This window comes from Tachypleus tridentatus, unplaced genomic scaffold (assembly GCF_004210375.1).
Source record: "Tachypleus tridentatus isolate NWPU-2018 unplaced genomic scaffold, ASM421037v1 Hic_cluster_2, whole genome shotgun sequence".
Classification (NCBI taxonomy): domain Eukaryota; kingdom Metazoa; phylum Arthropoda; class Merostomata; order Xiphosura; family Limulidae; genus Tachypleus; species Tachypleus tridentatus.
Window position 1 is genome coordinate 4,064,163 of NW_027467782.1, and position 21,108 is coordinate 4,085,270.

A 21,108-nucleotide genomic window follows, 5' to 3' on the forward strand; every position below is an offset into this window, starting at 1 on the left:
TCATTGCTCTTTATTATCCTAAAAAAGGAATAGTCAATCTAGTTAAAATATTTTATGTCACCTTTATTGGGTTATATGTGGTACTGATAAAGATTTCAACACTCATTCAGTTTCACATGTACATAAACAGTCAAAGGATTGTTAGGCTAGTTTGGCCTGCTTGAAATGAATAGTGTATTTTGTTCAGTTTTAAGTCTTGCTCAGTATGTTAGTTATTGCTATTTCTTTCCAAAAGTTTAGTAATGCATTTGAAAAGCCACTGTGTAACATTGAATAGATTCAAAATAGTTATTGGTATCTGAATAGACCTATTTGCTTAAAAGTTCTACCAGTCTATAGAAATACAGAGATAAAAGTTATAGTTTTGTAAATCACCTTTTGAGTATATGCATAAAGATTGGCTCTGCTTACTGTTACTGGGAAGATTTTAAATTTTTCATGAAACATTAAGAACAAGTTATGAAGTACTTTAGAAAAATGATAAAAGTAGCATGAGATTATGGCTATCACATATTTACAGTGTTAAAGAGTATAATGTGTGTGGAAGATGGAACACTCTAAATGTCTCTCTGGTGTTAATATATATAATAAACAGTTTGTGTCATGCTTCTTTTTTTTTTAATAGTAATGGTATACAATTTATATCATTGTTTTGTAACAAAACTCCCAATTGATATTGTTAGGTCAACTATGGTATTTATGTTGTGAATGTTTAATATACATATTGGTTTGTTTTTTTATTCTTGTTAACTTTGGTGATAGAACAAAACAATTTAATTCAGAAATTATTTAGATTTAGAATTGATATTTTGTCTTTATTGAGCTTAGAGTAAGTTATTGCACAGTACATTTTTAAGCTTAATTATAAAACAAATAATACCCTAGGCTCACTTATTGCACCACGATAAGTTAAATAGCATTTTATTTATATTTTTTTAAGTTGTTTATTAACATTGAGGAATACAGAAAAGTAAGATAAAAGTTACCAAGGGTTTCAATGGAGTAGTGTTTCAACTAAGCCTTTGTTATAATAATGTTTTACACCCAATGCTTATATTTAGGCCATTAAATACACCTTCTGTTACTAATGTTAAGATCAGATGTTAGCTAGTTGTGTCTTAGTGTGAATGTGTAGTATTTAAAGTACTTAATTCCCTCCAGTTTTACACTGTTAAATTAGGGATAGCTAGCTGACTTCCCTCTAGTCTTACACTGTTAAATTAGGGATAGCTAGCTGACTTCCCTCCAGTCTTACACTGTTAAATTAGGGATAGCTAGCTGACTTCCATCTAGTTTTACGCTTCTAAATTAGGGATGGCTAGTGCAGATAGCCCTCGTGCAGCATTGCATGAAATTAAAAAACAAACAAACATAATTAAAGATGTATTAACTGTGGAAACTGTACCAAGTAAAATAGTTCCATATATTTTTTGATATCACATCTTCCAATTATTTTAGTTTAGTCACAGAGTCCATCAGTCTCCTTTCACTAAAACTGATTTCTTATTATTGCTTTCTGACTTATAGTGTACAATTCCTTCTTCTTGTAATTTTTGTTAGTTAATTTACGTATAGCAGTTTACTTTATTTTTGTGCACTGGAATTTATCTTGCAGAATTTTTGTAGTTATATTTTCTTATAACTTCTAGATCTTTTCATGACATGGGATTGGGCAACCTACTTTCATGACTATGGACAAGAAAATAGTAAGTATTGAAGGGTAAACCCACAAGTTGCTGTAGTTGTGCTTGAAAAGTAAGTGGAACATAAAAGTGATCAAAGTTAATTTTAAATGTCACTATAACTTGCTTTATTATAAATTGTTAAAGTCTTTCCAATAATGATTATGAATGTTTTGATTTTTAAAAAAAAGGAAAAAGGAAACGTATAGCCACCTGAAAAGTTGTATGTTTAGTTACCTAGTTATATGTTGCCCTTAAGAAACCTGATACTATTGATGTCTTACTCCAAGACAAGTCCTGCAAGATGTCAAGTTTCATTTTTTAAATTAAAAGTTAAGTCTTATTTAGTTTCTCAACTAGCCTTTGACAGATGTAAATACAAATTTAGAAAGAATGAAGGTAAGATGATAAATAGTTGTAGACTCTGAATAAAGTAATGTTTTATTTTTCTTTCCTTAATGTTAGTTTATTTTTAGTATTGGTTAAATTGTTTGATATATATATATTTGTTTATGAGGATTATTTTGCATTGTTATCTTAAGATAAGTGTTTAGAACAAAACTAAACCTCCTAAGCTAGCTGAATTTTTGTTTGGGATTATAGCAAAAAATTTGCTTGCATTGAGGGTACCATAAGGGATGAATCAATACCTTTTAATCATCATAAGTATGGTGATATGTTAGACGTATATAATATTCATTACTCGTTTAATTTTTATTTGAACTATGTAGGTATTTTGTTTTGATCAGAAGTTGGAAACAGTTGTAGATTTTATTACCAAAAAGTTTCTCTCTTATGTTTGTTTGTTTTTTATCATAGTTATATATTAAACATAACTTGAGAATTCTCTGTATTAATACCATAATTATTAATGAATCAGTTTTAACTGTCTTGAGTTTAATAATTGTTGAATGTCTGTTGTGTAGTCAGTTAATCATACATGCATACAATTTGCACATATTCACAAGATGATAAGTTCCAATGCTTCACATTAAATAAACATTCTTAGATTTTCATCTCCACGTGTAATGTGAGAGTAATAAAACATTGAATACAAAGTAGATAAATATTATCAATATATTATTTTTCTAAGGTAGATAGAAATAAAATCTTAAATTTATGGTATAATGTTTATAACTAAAATTCTATTTTACATTTTGAAGTTAATAATCATGAATGTGTTAGTTAATTTAGCCATAATTAGTTTCATTTAGTAGAAAACCACTTAAATTCAGAATGTTTGTTTGTTCATATATTTAACAGTTCTTACCACAAATTTGCACAGTTAATTGATACTTTCTTGCATATAAATACGATAGTTTTCCTTAACCTTTTTTTTATGATAACTAGGTGCCTGGGATTTTTATAATGAAAGAACACCTCATATCAGTTAAAGCATGTCTTGTTAGTTGGCATAACTGAGAATATAGGTACTTGTAGGAATATCATGAAGTATATAGTTTGTACAGGTTGATCTGTAAGTAATTTTAAAAATTTGATATTTAAGGTTGTTCTGTGTGTAAGCTTCTTTATAATATAAGTTATATATGGTTTTAACTATCAGCTTTGAGTTGTACTTATGAGATAAAATTCATGTTTTTTGTTTATGTGTTGAAATATCCTTAAGTCATTCAATCAAAGTAATTTTTTAGAAATATGTAAAGCATATAAGTGTTTGAGTAATTTTGCACAGTAATTATATGTTCAGAAGTTACACTGTGCACAAAAGAAGCTTCTCTACCACAATAAAAATACAACTGTTCATGAGTAGTTTGTTGATCCTGATTCTAAAAATTGTTGAATATTACTGATCACCTCTAGTTTTGAGCTATGTTAGGTTTATTCTAAATATTCTTATATATTGTGAAAATAACTCTCTCTGATAACTTTATTTGAAAATTGCATTTAAGAATGTTCAAAAACAATGTGTAATTATATACTGAAAATACACTTAAGCTATGTTTAAAACTTTCATCATGGTATTATTATTTATTTCTTTTTACAAAATACCTGACTGACTTGTTGCATCTTTTATGTATGTTGTTAGTTTCATGCTATAAGAATCAACAGTAATCTTCTGTCATCACATGATTCCACTGTCTTTCTTGATGTTACTGTTCTATTATAGACATATCTTAAGGGAAGTGCTCACCAAGATTATTGCTCACTGCACCTAGATCATTTGATAAGAAGCTTAATTAAAAGTGTGAGAAGCGTAACTGTAGTGACATCTTGGACCCAGTTTTCCTCTTGTTCTCAGAGATATCATTAATCATAACAACATAGTTTTCATCTCTGTAAATTCCTAAGAAAATTTTAACAACCAGTTTGAGTGATTTCCTAGCAGTAAGTTCTTTCTGACTGAGTAGTGTTTTAAAATCACCATTCATCAGCACTTCCCAAATCTGTGGCCCAACAAAGATACCACCTTTTAGTTTTACTTCACTAACTTTTGAAACTTATAAGACAGATGGAGTGGGGAAGAAACATATCTTGATGATTCAGTGAAAGTTGGTACTCAACTTTCTGTTTTCCTGGAACATAATTCTCTCACTGGCCATTCCTTTTTTTTTTTAATGAATTTTATGATATCGGCTATCCCAGACAGACTACAGTGTTTAGTATACTCACTTTATAGACTTAGCAGTAGTGGATATTTGATTGCTTCAGGTATAAGCTGCATGTTCTACTATGTTTACAGCATTAATAACAGGAACCAATGGCTTAGTGTTCCCATTATGTAAAAGCACAGTTTTCACACTAACTTTAGATGAATTGGTAAAATGTTTTCTTTCTTGAGAGTATATTCAGTACTTGATTCTTCAATTAGTGCATCAACATTTGTACAGAAACACAAAGTATCTTGCATGCTGTAGTGAGAAGCAAGACTTTATGATAAATTCCATTGCCGTAAATGAAATTTCCCATGCTGTTTCAGTATAAAACAAGTCACAGATCTGATCATTTAGCTCATCTTGTGTGATCAGATGAGGCAGTTTATGCTGAGATGCCACAGGGTAAAATTACTAAATGAAGGAAGTCAAGATGATTCATTGTCTTTTTTACAGTTTTACTTCTATTTCCCACTTTTCTGCTGGATGTGACACAAGAAAATCATCCCCATGAGATACTGGTTTCATCACAATCTCTGGATATTTAGTGTATTGTTTAGTTTTGTCTGAATATCCAGAAATATTAATGCAAAAATAACAGTAAGTTAGATGATCTTTGGGCTCACACTGTATCATTGAAATTGTCAATGACACAATTGCTCTTCTTTTATTCAGCCACTATGTGAAGCCAGATTTGGAAACTGTACAACACAAATGTAGCATAAACTGTTTAGGTGGTTTTTGGACTTGAAGTGAAAGCAGTCAGCACATGAAATAATTTTCTAAAAAGTATAAAAGAATTATGTTTAGAGAACTAGTTTAAAATATTTTAAAAACAAAATTTTGATTTTATTTGATAATATCACAGGTATGATGTGAGGAAGATGGACTTTGTTTTGAGTTTGCACAGAGCCAGACAAAGTAACCAACTGAGTGAGTGAGTGAAAAGCAGTTGAGAGAGAGGTGTATCACTCTGCCCATTTTAAGCTCAGTTGAAGGACTCCTCAAATATTCCTGGGCAGAAAAGGTGAACATGGAATGAAGCAAAATTGGTGCAAGTCATTATAATTTTATCAAGAACAAGTAGCACATATGAACAATATATATGGAGTTTTACACCAATACAATACAGTTACTGTTTGAAGTTATCAAAAATAAATTCCTTTTGTTCATTAAACTTTCTATGTAAACTTAATTTCACAGTATAAACCTATTGAACTGAGCTGATTGTATGGTATTAGACATATTGTTGATAAAGTAGTGAGATACTACATTATCTTAAAATCTAGAGGTGATGGACAAATTCTGATTACATATCTGAAACCAAAACTATTTAATTACCAAGAATCACTTGAGTTTTCTCTAGTAGCAAATGATTTGTAATGCAGTGTTACCTAAAACATTGTTTAGGGCAAATTTGTGTGTGAAGACTTATAAAAGAATTGATTGATTGATTGATGAATTTGTGTCATAAAGATAAAAAAGATTTTTTTGTTTTTTACTTTACAATGGTGTGTTTACACTTTATATTTTATAATGCATGCTTTTGAATCAATTGCAATGTTTATTTATTTATGAAAAGTGTATAACTACCTTCAAGTTGTTTTAGAAATAAAATTATTGCTAAAAAATACAAGTTTCAAATAATGCAACATTTTTTTAAAGGGTCTTATTTTTTTTAGGTAGGTCTTGTTCAGGCTTGTGAATGAAAAGGATAATATAATTTACTAATTTTTTAAAATATTATTAATTTGACCTGTCCATACTTTTAGTGTGAATTAATGTTCTTTATTCCCTTAAGGGTGAGAGAAGCAGACAAAAAGAAAAATATATTTTCAGCATTAAAAAAGAATCAACGAGACAAAAAGAAGTTGGTAGAAACCGTCCTAAAACAGCTCAGACAGTTAACATCAAACAGTGATTAGTATAATTGTACTTTATTCTTCCCTTTGTTACATATTTTGGTTTCCTATAATTACTGGCTTGATGGAAAGTATCCATTCAGTTTTTTGTGTGTTTAATGAATTAGTAAAATGTGACTGTTCAATGTCAAGAACATTGATATCAATTATTCTGAGAAGTGAGTGAACCAGGCTTTCAGTTAACATTAATAAAATATAAAGATTCTTATTATTATTAAATTATTAAAATTATTTGACCCATGTGTTGCTTTATTTCTCAGTTTTAAATCACTTTTTGTTTAGCCCATTTATTGTGTTATAGAATAGGGAAAGAGTGTGATTCTAAGGGAAGTTTGATATTATAATTAAATTGTGATATTAACACAAATAATAAAAAAACGACATTAAACTCGGGTCAGTGTTATAGTTCTCTTCTAATTTTCCATTTGATTTAATAGCCAGCTCATAACTGTTTGGTCTCAAGGTAATATATAGATAGTAGAAAATGAACTTGAATCATCTAATAAACTGTTGTTGTGACACAACTGAATTCCTTGTGTTTTTCTGAATATAACTTAACAACTAATTGTAAAGTTACATACAGATATTAGAATATAAACAAACCTTGTGGTCTAATAAATAGCAGCTATGATAGATCTAAACTGTCTTCTTTATGATTCAACACACTGATATAGTTGTGTTAAGAGAGTCATCTGTATAAACAATATCTGTAAAGATGTGTTTTCAAAACAAACACCAGGTGCCTTTATGAGATTTTTAGAATAGTAATTAATACAGTTTTTCAAGTGTGGTCCCAGTTAGTACTGGAAGAAACATCATCATGTGGATACAAAGTAAAATTGCCAACCTGGTATGTGGTGAAGTAAAATGGTGAGCAGACAATACAGGAGAGAACAGTTAGTATTATGTACAATAATTTAGGTATAGTTGACTGGTATGCTGTAACATAATAATACATTGTGTTATAATAATCCAAAAATGGTTAAATGATTGTTACTATACCCCAACTGCTGCATCCTAATGGCAGACACGAGAAAAACACAGTACTATGACAATGAAAAAAAATGGTAATGTGATTGTTACCCTGCTAATATGGTATACTCTAATATAGTGGGAGATGCTAAAAACAAACAGTACTACAACCATGAAAAAGTGGCTAAATGATAGTCACTGTGCTGTACCTTGATTTTGCTATAAGGTGACTTTTTTTGTGGTGCTAAATAATTTGACAAATTTGAGAAGAGCATATGATGTTACTACTATAGAATAATTCAGTTTGTTTGTTATATATACAAAACAAATATGTCTGTAGTAATATTACAAAGTAGTATAATTTGTATAAACAGACTTTTCATCCTCTACTTACATCAGACAGTTATAGAATAATTCAGTTTGTTTGTAACATATACAAAACAAATATGTCTGTAGTAATAATACAAAGTATTATAATTTGTATAAACAGACTTTTCATCCTCTACTTACATCAGACAGTTATAGCTGGTTGTTCAGTTTGTTTGTTATATATACAAAACAAATATGTCTGTAGTAATATTACAAAGTAGTATAATTTGTGTAAACAGACTTTTCATCCTCTACTTACATCAGACAGTTAGAGCTGGTTTTTACTTAATATTAAACATATTTACGTGCTGTTGCTGCGTATCTGAAAGTCAGTGTTCAGTTTATTTTGAAATAAATCTCACACATCTCATGCTTGTAAGAAATGTTTGGTAGAATAGTCTACAAATGGGAAAAGGACTTTTAAAAAATCTTAAAATGGGAATTATGTTTGACATGTTTCTCTAATAATTGGACACTGAAAGAAGTTAGTTGTGCTCAACTTTTATGAAACATTTAAAATTGTGCCTTTTACTTGTCATATAAGTATGCTACTGGTTGAATTGTAATTGACTAATTAGATAAAATAATTATTAGTTATGTTGTACTGTACATTTTAGCCTCATAATGAATGACACATCATCAGGTTATTATGGGGTATAATTGTCAACAGTTTTTGTACTTTACATTAAATAAACCTCACTATCTGGTAGATGGTGTAGTTAAATACTTTTCCTTTGCAAAGAGGTTTTAGTGGAATAGTCCATTACAGTTAATAATAAGATAATATAATTTACTTTGTTTGTGTGAATAACACATACTTCATGAAAAATATGTTAAGATCCAATTTTTTTCATAATTACAGTCATTAAGTGTTGCTTTTTTTTATATATCATTCATGCTTTTTCATTTATAAATTTGACTGCTCATGGGAGAGATGTAATTAAACATTTAGGGTTTTTTTTTCTCTCTAACACTATACTGTTTCTTCTTCTGTTTGTTTAATTTGTTTGTTACATGAAATACCAATTTTGAAGGTCCCAAACTTGTAGATGTTTTCAGCACTAGAACTACTAGTAAACATTTGTTAATGAAGAAGAATTTTGTAACCTTACTCCTGTTACTGATTGTAAACAGAAGACTTAGTACTCGTGATTTACATATTAATTTGCGTTAGTACAAGTATAGTACTATATCATGTTGTTTTTTAATTCATGGAATACCTATTGTGAATCATATAAAATACTCAAGAGATTCAGACAAATGAAAAAGGTACAGAGCAATATAAAATTCTAACAAAAGATAGCCATGTTTAGATAGTGAGTAAAAAACTTGTTTTGTTTTTGTTATTTGTTGTGAAAAAAAGTCAGAGTGGTCTTTTAACTAATATAAAACAATTTGTTAATGATAATGCAAGTTCCCTTGCACAGGCCTTCAACAGTTACAAAGATTAGTGATAAGGGTTAACATTTTCTGTGACCATCAGTTGTTTTAAGGGTTCAAAATATTTGTAAGCTAATAACCATCATGAAGGGTGGAAATTTCTGTGAAGTATCAGCCCCTGTGTTTCTTAAATGTTTTCACAAAAACTCGTAGTTGTTTACAATCCATTTTATCAGATTGAACTTCAGTGGTCACATCATGATTCAAACTGCTTACTCTTGAATGTTCAACATTTAGTTGTTTCTTGTCCCAGCCTTTTGTATTACTTTGTTTTGACCATACACATTTTTTTTTTTTTCAGAATAATATGTTACTGTGGACATGAATAATTAGTGTAAATATGTGTATATTGCTTTGACATTTTGAACTATGAAGTGCTTCTTTATGTTTAGTTTTACATTTCTGGAAACAGCTAAAACCATTTAACTGAATTGGAATTTTAACACTCGTTAAAAGGTTATAAAATTTGATAATATTGTCATGCTTTTGCTTTTGTGTAAATAATAAAAATTTATCTAGAAACTAACTTTAAAACATAATATTTACAAGCAGATTTCAAATAAAACAAGTCAGAACTTTTTTTTGTGTGTGTGTGTGTGTGTGTTTGGAAAATATTTTATTAATCATTATGTTTATAACTATTGCAACGAAACTGTATAACATACTTATTTTTATGGTTGTGTTAGATGTTGATATTTTTCAGTTTGAAGAAATCAAGTATTGTGGAATGTTTTTTTGTTTAGTAACTAAGAAAGATATTTATCTGCATTGTACGTTGTACATTTTTATGTTTGTGGGGTACATTTTTTTTTCCACAAAATAGTTTATTGTAACTATCTGTCCATACCTTTGTTGCTGAGTTTTTGGGAGATAGTTTTCAAGTGCCTTTTGTGTGCAAACCAAACAATTTCCATAAAATCAGTTTATAAATGTTTGGTAAATTGATCCAATTTAATAATACCATTTTTTTGCTTGAGTTGTATATAGAGCTATATTTATATGTTTATGTACACAGTATATTTATTATCTGTTTTGGTTTCTGAAAATATTGGATGGATGAATGGATAGGATACATTAAAAGTTAATTGTATACTTATAGTTGTTTTGTTAGCTGGTGTTTATTTTTAATGTTTTAAACAATAATTTGTATGTATTAACCAGTACTATATTATATGAAACTATATTGTTTCATCCAATAACAAACAAGCATACTTCAATGACATGTTGGTTGTTGTTTTTTTTAAGTTAAGAAATAATAATACAGTTGTTAACAGAATGACTAGTACACAGTTTCCAAAAAATGTTTTTTGTAGATTGTTTTTATTATAAGCTGTGTTTGACTTACAGATCTTGCTGTATTGTCACAGTTCTTTGTAGTAACATTTACTCTGCAACTCTAGATACGTATACTTCTCCCTTAAGTACTTTTGTCAGACATCATTTCATTTGTATGTCATAAAAACGTGATGAATATAATCTATAGCCTTTGTTACTGTTTGTTTTTAACAACTAAAATAAGAAGACAATTTTTATGACACACTATCAAGATGTTCCTCTCATTTAATACTTCTGCTTATAATGACGTAAAATTATTTTTATGGAAGTAAACATTACAACTTTATTCAACATACATTATTATTGTGGCATTATATTTCTGATTTTATTTCATAACATTCAGTTTGAGTTGTTTTAAGGATAGTTTGGTATAGCTGTAGCAATGTATCCGTGTCTGATAAATTTTTAGTGTTCGTCTTTCTTTTGTTCGTGAATTCATATGTCCTAATGTGTTATTAAATACAGTTATTGTGAAGGAAAAAGAAAATTTATTGAATTTTAACATGATACAGGATATTTGAATACTTTTAAGTTATTTGCTTGAATCATTTCATAATATTCATTATGAAGAATGAAGATTTAACAATCTGCATTAAACAGAAGTTTATTTATACATTGCTATTTATCTTTAGTTAAGAAATTTTTACATTTTTATGTTAGAGATTCCATCTTTTGATTTCCCATCCTGTGTTATAATCCTTGTACAAATTTTACAGTCCTAGTTATTCCCTTCCTTGGTGATCAAGTCTGTATGTATATCTTCCCCCTTAAATAGCTGATTGGCAAATAGCAGTATTTTACATCAGCTGTTATTATCTTTGAAGAAAGTTCACTGAATAAAGTAAATTAACATTTTTCCAGGGATATTTTAGAATGATACAGTCATGTTCACAAAGCTCTCTTTGCCTTCAATTGAAGGTTTACTGTTAGTAATAGGGATAACACAAGACGAGTGTGTAAAATATTTTATATATCAATTTTTTACTTCCAATAAAAAACTTGCTTACAAGAAAACGTGGACATTTCACACTATTAACTCATCACCTCTTTTGTATGCCTTTTTCAAGGAGCTACCACTAATAAAATGGCCATTCTGAATTTTATAGTTTATTAACTAAATGTGTAATAATCACACAATCTCACATTTTCTTATTGTAGTAACAGAACAAAAAGTGTATTATACATACAGCTGTGATTGTTTCACAGTTTTGGTTTGGAATGTTTAAAAACGAGTGGTGTTCAATTTGAAGGTTTTGCAAGTTAAACAAAGGAAATTTGACAATTTTTAGATTATGAAATGTATTTTTAACTTTAATACTTTGGTCTACTTTCATCATTTTTGGAGTAGTGATCAAGTTCACACAGTAGATCGTTCTTTTGTCAATTTTCAAAAAGTAATTTAGAGAACTATGCAAGAGTCTGTTGGCTGTGGTTTGTATATTTGTACATAAATTTTCACAATGTACTACGTGAACCTGACGATGACCGAAGAAGGTCGAAACGTTGTTCGCTCTTCTATGTAAAGTGTTTTCTCAGCCCAAACGAGCCGTTTTTGCATATACATTTTGTATTGATTGTATTTTATTTATGTGTTTCAGTCCTATGTTTAACCATAATGGAAATGCATATTCGATAGTAGGTCGTATATATGTTTTGTAGATTTTTATTATGTTGTCTGGTGAGGTTTCTTGGTTTTTGCCGGTTAGACTATTTGCATAATTTCTGCGTTTCCAATTTTTTTTAAATATATTATTTGCATGTTTCACCCACGTTAATTTCGTATTGACGGTTAAATCTAACAGGTTTGTTGTGGTCTGGAGAAGTGTTTCGCTCGTGTGTAATTTGGAAGGATCTCTTTATGTTTTGTTTGTGAATGTAACTAATTGATTTTGGTAAGTTTGGTTTAATACAATATTTCTCACAGTATTCTTCTATATTATCTAACAACAGTTGTAGATTTGTCGCTGTTACGGATGGGGTGGGAGCACTTTTCCAGACCACAACATCCTCCGCGAATTGTAATGCATACTCCAAGTTTGGGTGTTTTAAGGGCATATTGATGAACAGAATAGGGCTAATTACCTCTCTTTGGGGGACACCAACCTCTGGAATAAAGGCGAAGGTTCCCCCGATGAAATAATAATTAGTGATGTCGAGAAAACCCACTTGTAGAGAAATATATGTTAAAACGGCATCGTCAGGTTTACAAAGGATGACCGAAGAAGGTCGAAATGTTGTTCGCTCCTCAACGTAAAATATTTTCTCAACCCAAACGAGCCGTTTTGCATGTATAAGGTTTCCTGAATTTATTTTCCAACTTCTATCTTCCAGGAAGTTAGATAGCCAGGTGATCTGTGGTCTGTCTATTTATTTTCTGAATTCATTTTTAATTCTAGTGATTTTCAAGTTATTTCTAAACAATTTGATAGTCTATTACTAATTATTCTTTCGAGAATTTTTCCTACACAGCTGGCCAGGCTGATCGGGGGGTAATTGTTTGGTTTACTTGTTGGTTTTCCTTTTTTTATGGAACACAAAGACTATTGCTTGCTTCCAAAACACCGGGATGTATCCAGAACTGAGTGATAAGTTAAAGATTGCTGTTATGTGTACACACAGTCCCTGAACGCCTTTTCAAAAAGGAGAATGACTTGTATGTCATCGTTTCCTGGTGTCTTGTCTTTTGTAGATTTTATCGTTAGTTTCACTTCCTTTCCTGTTATTTGTTTGATTGTTTTTGTAATTTCACGCAAAGCTTCACGAGGGCTATTTGCGCTAGCCGTCCCTAATTCAGCAGTGTAAAACTAGAGGGAAAGCACTAGTCATCACTACTCACCGCCAACTCTTATAATAATAATAATAATAATAAATTTATTAAGCAATAAATTAGACACAAAAAATCAAATATCAATATAAAACCATCAACAAAGAGTTAACTCGTCCTGTGATGGTTAAACACATAATAAAGTAAAATCAAAACTTACAAAATCAATATAAAGTTCCCAGAATATTATCATCAGTATTTAAGATCCATTGTTTTAAGTATTTCTTTTGATTAACACGATTAATAGAAGATCTTATACTATAAGGAATAAAATTATGAATACGAGGTGCCAAATAAAGATATTGATGAAGTGTAACTGTTTTACGTGGTGTGGGTACATTAATTGGAAAAAAAGATTGAAGTCGTGTAAAATATGAAGTGACTTTAAAAGGCCTATTAAAAGAAACATGCAATGTAGATAAAGCTAAAAAATATAAATAAAGTTTATCATATGAAAGAGGGAGTTAAATTTACTGAAATCGGTATCAAGCCTATGAGTAAAAATAAGAGAGAAAACACTTTTTTGCAACTTGTGAATAGGAATTAAAAAAGTCTTATATGTGCCACCCCAAATTGAAATACAATATTGTAAGAAAGATTGAAAGAGAGCATAATATACACTTAACAAAATATGATAAGGAGCACAATGACTAAGTTCAAAAATTAGCATAGAACTATATTTTAATTTATTAACTAAAGAATTAATATGAAATTGCCAATTTAATTTTCGATCTAAAATAATTCCTAAATATTTAACAGAGGAAACTTGAGTCAATTTGGGACACTTACAATTAGGGTAAGTATAACAATCACTAGAATGATAAAAATAGAAGGAAAAGCTGGAATGACACCATAAAGGTTAAACTGAAGAAGAAAAGATTTAGATATATTTAAGGATAAGTCATTACAGAAAAGCCAATTTTAATTTTATTAAGATCACTAGAAATAATGGCTTCATTAATTAGATTTGGCTTACTATAAACAACAGCAATATCATCGGCATAGGCTTGGATATCTCCAAAAAACTGTTGGTAAAGAATATCATTTATATAAATGAGAAATAATAAAGGGCCCAGAACAGAACCTTGTGGTACTCCAACATTAATTGTAAGCCAATCACTATAATTATTATGGATACAAACCGATTGCTTTCTATTGTGAAAGTAAGAAAAAACCAATCAAAAACAATGCCTCTAAAACCATAATAAGATAATTTATTTAACAATATTTTATGATTAACAGAATCAAAAGCTTTGGCTAAGTCAAGAAAAACAGCAATTGGATGAAGATCAGAATCCAAAGCTTCTGTAATACTTCCCACAAGTTTAGCAACAGCAACCTCCGTTCCAAGCCCAGGCCGAAAGCCAAATTGAGAAGGAGACAAAACTGAATGTCTATCAAGAAATGATAAAATTCTAATCTTCATAGATTTTTCAAATAGTTTAGAGAAATGTATTAATAAGGAAATAGGTCTATAATTCGTAAAATCAGAAATATTACCAGATTTATAAATAGGAATGACCAATGATAACTTTAAAGCATTAGGAAACTTCCCTTGAGTAAAAGATAAATTAATTAAAAAAGTCAAAATTGGTGCAAAAGATTAGCATTAGCTTTCAAAATCTTAACCGAAACACCATCTACACCATTAGAAGCTGAATTTGATAAGGAGAAAATATTATTCATAGTTTCAGATACAGTAACAGGATATAGGTAACAAGAAGAAGAAGGAGCCGGAGGCATGCCCTGAGAACAAAATTTAGGATTGGAGCAAGTAGATTTAGCAACATTAACAAAAAAATAATTCAAATCAGATAAATCAGTAGTACCAAAATTACAAAATTTCTTTTTTTTTTTTTAACATCAATAATAGAGTTAACAATATTCCAATTCTGTTTAATAGTTTTAGCATTCTTAAACAGGTTATGATAATAAGTCCATTTAGTCTTACGGGTCAAGCTAACAACATAATTCCTTAAACACTTAAATCTAATCTTTAGATAAATATCATCAGGAAATTGATGTACTTTCTTTTTTAACTTATCTCTTTTAATCATTAACAAAACCAATTCACTGGTAATCCATGGCTTAATTTTTCTAAACTTTCGTGACACAGAAACAGTAGTAGTACAACTTTGAATACAATCAGTTAACACTTCAGCAAAATTATCATAAGCAACATTAACATCAGAACAATTCATAACACAGGACCAATCTGAAAAATTCAAACAAGAACTCAATTCATTAAACTTAATCTTTTGAACATTTGAGACATGTTCTAGATCCGATAAAATGTCTATACATAAAACAATTGGAAAATGATCGGTCAAAAACTCTCAACAATATAAGAATAACAATTTTAACAGTATTTCCACTAATTAAAAAATGATCAATACAAGAATTAGTAACATTGGTTATCCGTGTAGGAGAAGAAATAATAATACGAAGATTGTTCTCAGACAAAAACTTAAAATATGCATTCTTATAACAAACATCATCAAATGCCAAAACATCTATATTAAAATCACCAACAAGTATATTAATATCATATTTGTATAAATTCAATTCTAATGAAAGCTCATCAATAAATTTCAATACAGGCAATCTAGGAGATCGATAAACAACAAAGAGATTAAATTTCTTATTTTGAATCATACAAAATAAAATTAAAGCATCAGACTTAATGTACTGTACTTCTTTTATCATAGTCAGTATCTCAAATTTAACAAAACTGCCACTCCACTAGCCTTATTTAGACCAGAAGATGAAGAATAAAAGGAGTAACCTGGAATCGAAAAGGAAACAAATCCATCCTCAACAAACCAAGTTTCAGAAAAAGCGATTATATGAAATTTAACAACGCTTGATTGTAAAAAAACAAGAAATTGGTCAAAATTTTGAGTAAGACTTCGAATATTAACATGTATTAAATTTAAATGACCAACAGAAAAACATTTGGTAAATCAGAAAGAGAAGACAAAGTTGGTGTAACACCAACAATATCATCAAAATCATCAGCCATTGCAGTATTTATAAATTATTAAGATCAATCAAGCAACGTAAAACAATGGGCTGAGTAGTTTCTGATTTCCTAATAAGAATATTACCATTCGATACCCAAAGAAATTTATAGCCAAGATCTTTCTGTTTTCGTTTTGCTTGCATGAAAATATCACGATAATATGGGGAGAGATGTTCGTTAACATAAACTGGATAAGATTCATTACAGACCTTAATATCATTAGTATTAAGAGAGCGAAATTTAGTTTTCTTAAGTTTAAGCAGATCAAATTTAATTTGCTTACGACAAAACTTAACAACAATCTGTCTCGGACTCTTATTTTCAGTTGTTTTCTTTCCTATACGATGAACAGTGTCAAAATCTGTAGGAGCACAGTCAACCCCAAAAGTAGTTGTAATCTTCTCAACAACTTCTTGCAAATTCTCATTAGGCTTCTCTGGAATACCTCCAATCAAAACATTATAGTTATAAGAATATTGTTCCGCTTCACACATCTTCCTCCGAAAACTTGCCATCTCCTTCCACAATTCTTCATTTTCATGCTTTAATGTTTTATTTTCCTGTTTACACTCCTTAACTTCAGCTCTCAAAGTTGTGATATCCTCTTGGACTACTCTTTTTACCAAAGAATAGAGGGATTCATCGTACATTATAATGCCCCATGACTGAAAGGGTGAGCATGTTTGGTGTGACGAGAATTCGAACCCGCGACCCACAGATCACGAGTCGAACGTCTGGACCCACCTGGATAAATTGGTACATGCTCGAGCAAGTGTTGATTGTCATAGAAGCGCGCGAAGTTACTTTTATTACACATGAGTGCGCAGTAGCTGATTTTCGTACATGTGCGCGCAGGGGCATAAATTGTTACATGCGCACACAAGTGCGAAAAATAGTACAAGCACGCATAAGTCCTTATTTTTGTAGATGCGCGAACAGGTGCGAAAATAGGTATATGCTCGCGCAAGTGTTGATTTTCGTAGCAGCGTGCGCATGTGCGAAAATTGGTACATGCTCTCGCAAGTGTTGATTTTGATACATGTGCGCGCATGTGTGTTTCAGATTTTGTTTTCTTTACTATTTTCACGTGTGGATGATTGGAGTGGAGACAGTGATTTCTTCTTTCATTCAACAGATATAGATATACAAGGATTAATTTGCTACATGGTTTAGTAACTGCTTATTTTGCAACAAGATATTCTGATTCTTCGATTGTTTGTGAATGGAGTTTTTCTCCCGCTACGTAACATAGATGAGCGTGTATTTGATTTTAAGAAAACAAATAATAATTTATTGTCTGCAGTATATTAATAAGCAATGTGAAATAGTTTTATACATATGATTCTGTACGCTTTTTTATACAACAAAGTAACAGGTTAAGAAGAATTTTATAAATCAAACGTTTTTCAATCCGCTTTTGACGGTGAGGTATGTAATTCTCTTCAGCGTCGAATAATTCCTGTAACCGATTTAAGTTTTATTTACAATGTAGGTGTCTTATACAAGGGTTCTAATGCAATATCAAAATGAAAGAACACGTGAATTTATGTTGTAACTAGGGTTAACATTTTCTTACTTTATATAAAAAAATTCGAAATAATAGTATGTAGAATGTGATTCATGTAGTGAAATTATCTTGTTGATGTAATGTAAAAGCACTGAATTTTTCATATTATAATCTTACCCTTCCTCTGAAACCATTATTTGGTCTGTTGTTTTCTAATTATAAACAAACTACAATTAATATTCCTTCATACTGCATGTGTATACAAATCTTCTGGCATACCAATTCTCAGGAAGTTACACGAAATACAACTTTTGTCAGAAATAAAGTTACAATAATATTGTTCTAAAAACCACTCGGACAGTTTAAATCAAGTTCGTAATGCCAATACATGCTTCAATATCTTTTCGTCAGATCAAGCCAAAAGCAAGCAATCCAAACACCCAAGGAAACATGTTGACCTAATCTGATTTATTGTTGATTTCCTTTCTTTTGAATAGTCTAACAAAACGATTCAAGAGTTGTTTGCTCTATAAATTCCTTAAGTTTGAACGGAAATACTATAATGACAGCAGTCAATCAACAGTATCCATTACCAATTGTAGTTTACTATTGTTTGACTAAACAATGAAATTTGACCTTACTCTTATAACACCCATGATCTAAAAGTGTAGACCACATTTTTTTTGTTTATTTACACAGGTAGAAGAAGACAGATTAAGAAAGATACACGAGAATAAATCGCCCCTCTTATGTGTTCCAAATATTCAAGTCTATGGTGGTGGATTCAAGAGTTGAGGCATATTTTCCTGACATACAATGAACTTTTCGTTCCTTTAGAATGAATATCTCAGTATGATTTGTGATTAACTGTATGCAGCTACTCGGAATACGACAATACTTCCATACGTCATACCTAAGATTTGAAGAAACTTTTGACATCTCCTTAACCACCAATTTTCACGATCTCAATCCTTTTTTGATTCTGTTCATTGCAGACAAAATCCGTTGTTTGATTAACATCTTTGCTAGCCTGTACATATTAAAAAATAATTAGAAGCTTATAATAATTTTAATGAAAGCCAAAATAATGAATCCGTATTATTTGCTGAAATATGTGAACACCATTGTACCAAGTCACGCACCTGCGAGCGCATCTACAATTTTACTAACTTCGCGCTCATGAAAAAAATAAGCACCAGCGTGCGCATCTACCAAACAAGCGCCTGATAGCACATGTATGAAAATAAGCAATTGCACGCGCATCTTACAATTTACGTACTAGCACGCGCATGTACCAAAATAAGCTCCTGAACACACATGTAGGAAGATAAACACTTGAGTGTGCATGTACGAAAATGAGCACTTGTGGGCACATGTTCCAAAATAAGCACATGCGTGCGCATCTTTTTTAATTTATGTACATGTAGGAATATTAATTTGTACACATACAAGAACATGTACGAAAATAAGCTTTTGCGTGTCAATGTACAAATTTATGCACAAAATCAGCATCTTCGCGCTCATGTACGGAAATAAGCATGTGCGTGCGCATCTACCAATGAACGGAAATGGACGCTTATCTGTCAAATTACCTGCTAGCGCGCATGTAATAAAATAACCATTAGCTCGATCATGTACCAAAATCAGCACCCGTGCGCCCATCTACGAAAATAAATACCTGCGGCGTAATGTATAAATATACGCATCTGCGCGCACATATATATGAAAATAATCATCTGCAAGCACATGTGTCAAAATAAGCATCGATTAATTTATGCGCATGCTCGCTCATGTACGAAAATAAGCACCTGCGTGCTCAGTTGTATTTTATTTTTGTATTCACTTGTGGATGAATTTTAGATTAATGTATTAAAACACAGATATTTGTTCCAGTTAAAAAACGCTATTGACTTCAGTTTTATCTGCAGAAGAGGTACAGATGTAAATTCATTGGGCTCTAGATTCACATGCACATCTAGTGATCGTTTTTATCTCCAACATGACACTGTTCAAAGGAACAATACAACCAGTGATAAATAAATTTGGACAGTTTTTCTGACATCTTCCACCAGTGTCATTTCATTCACTTTGGTGGAAAATTGTTCTTTCCCTCCTTTCTTCCTGTTATTTCCAGTTCTTCCAGTTTGTCAACATACACAGAGTTGATATATCCACAGTTAAGATGCCCTGCTTATAGCTTTGTCCTTATTCAAACATGGGGAAATTATATATTTCCTGTCACCAGTGCTCATACTTTGGTAAGTTAGATATTTATGTCCTCTGTCATCTGAGTTACTTTAGATGAATTGAAAGTTAGTTACTGATTGCTGCTTTGTTTTTTCTGGGTAAACTTAATTGTCTTGGATGTTCATTACTATTACTATTATAATCCTAATTTTTAGAAGTGCAGGACTTAATTATGTGTCCTTCATTGTCCTTGTTAATTTAGATATCTGTTAAGTTAGACATTAATTATTAATGTGTTTTTTTAAGGTAATTCTGGTCAATTTGCACATTCTTTATTATTCCATACTTTGTGGGCTAGATACAATTAGATGGTTTGCCCATAAGATATTTATCAGTATTTTGTTAACTAATTATGCTTTAATAGTTTCTACGTTACACAGCTTTACTACTTGTAATATTTCAGTTATTCTGTCTGATTGTTTTTTCATTATTGTTAACTGTATATCTTATTATCCTAATTTTCATCAGTGGGACTTCAAATCTTTCGACTTGTTATGTATTCATTTATTTCCCATGGCTAAACTTGATTTTGGCTACTTCAACGTGACAGAAACCGAATAGAAACCTGTGATACCAGAAACCTAATTTAATCCCAGTAATCTACACTTTATTGTTCTGCCCCATGGTGTCCACTTTATTGATAGCTGTTTGCAACTTTAAGTCCAATTCTCAAATTCAAGACCCTACCATTCAGACTAACCTTGGCTCTAAGTTGTGTGGAGGTACAAACTTTTTTATGACTCTGAGTCTCTGCACACTTCATTCTGTGGATTATTGGCTCCTGCTTGCTTCCATCCATTTGAAGTCCAGAGACCACACTACTCTGCTCTAACAAGATGCACTATTGAATAGGATTCCTAATGATGGAGAGAAGTCTCTTCTTACCCTTCTCAATACCTCATTCAGTGATTAGTTCTTCTTTTCCACCTCAGTAAAGTTTAGCTTCCTCATTCATCTTCACGTTTGGAATGAATAATTCACACATCCATCACCTGCCAATCTCTGGTCTACCATGGAGTGTTCACTCCATACCACCTTTATTGAGGTTCTTAAGCTTTGTCCCACTTCCCTCTACTTCTGCTGGGATGGTGGTTGTTATGGTTCAATACAACATCTTCAAAGTAGTCACTTATATCATAGAGCCAGTGGTACCAATTCCAGGTCTCTGTGCTCATG

General features: G+C 30.7%; 1 long non-coding RNA gene across 4 annotated transcripts; it reads left to right on the forward strand.

Moving 5' to 3' along the window:
• The first annotated feature begins 501 nt into the window (after positions 1-501).
• On the forward strand, positions 502-6,745 carry LOC143243164 (uncharacterized). 4 transcript variants are annotated; one of them, XR_013024102.1, is made up of 2 exons: positions 502-1,755; positions 5,163-6,745. It is a non-coding gene; the product is annotated as an uncharacterized LOC143243164 (long non-coding RNA). The 4 variants fall into 4 exon arrangements; XR_013024101.1 differs by having other exon boundaries at positions 502-1,706; XR_013024103.1 differs by lacking the exon at positions 502-1,755 and adding an exon at positions 1,762-3,159.
• Positions 6,746-21,108: the final 14,363 nt, after the last annotated feature.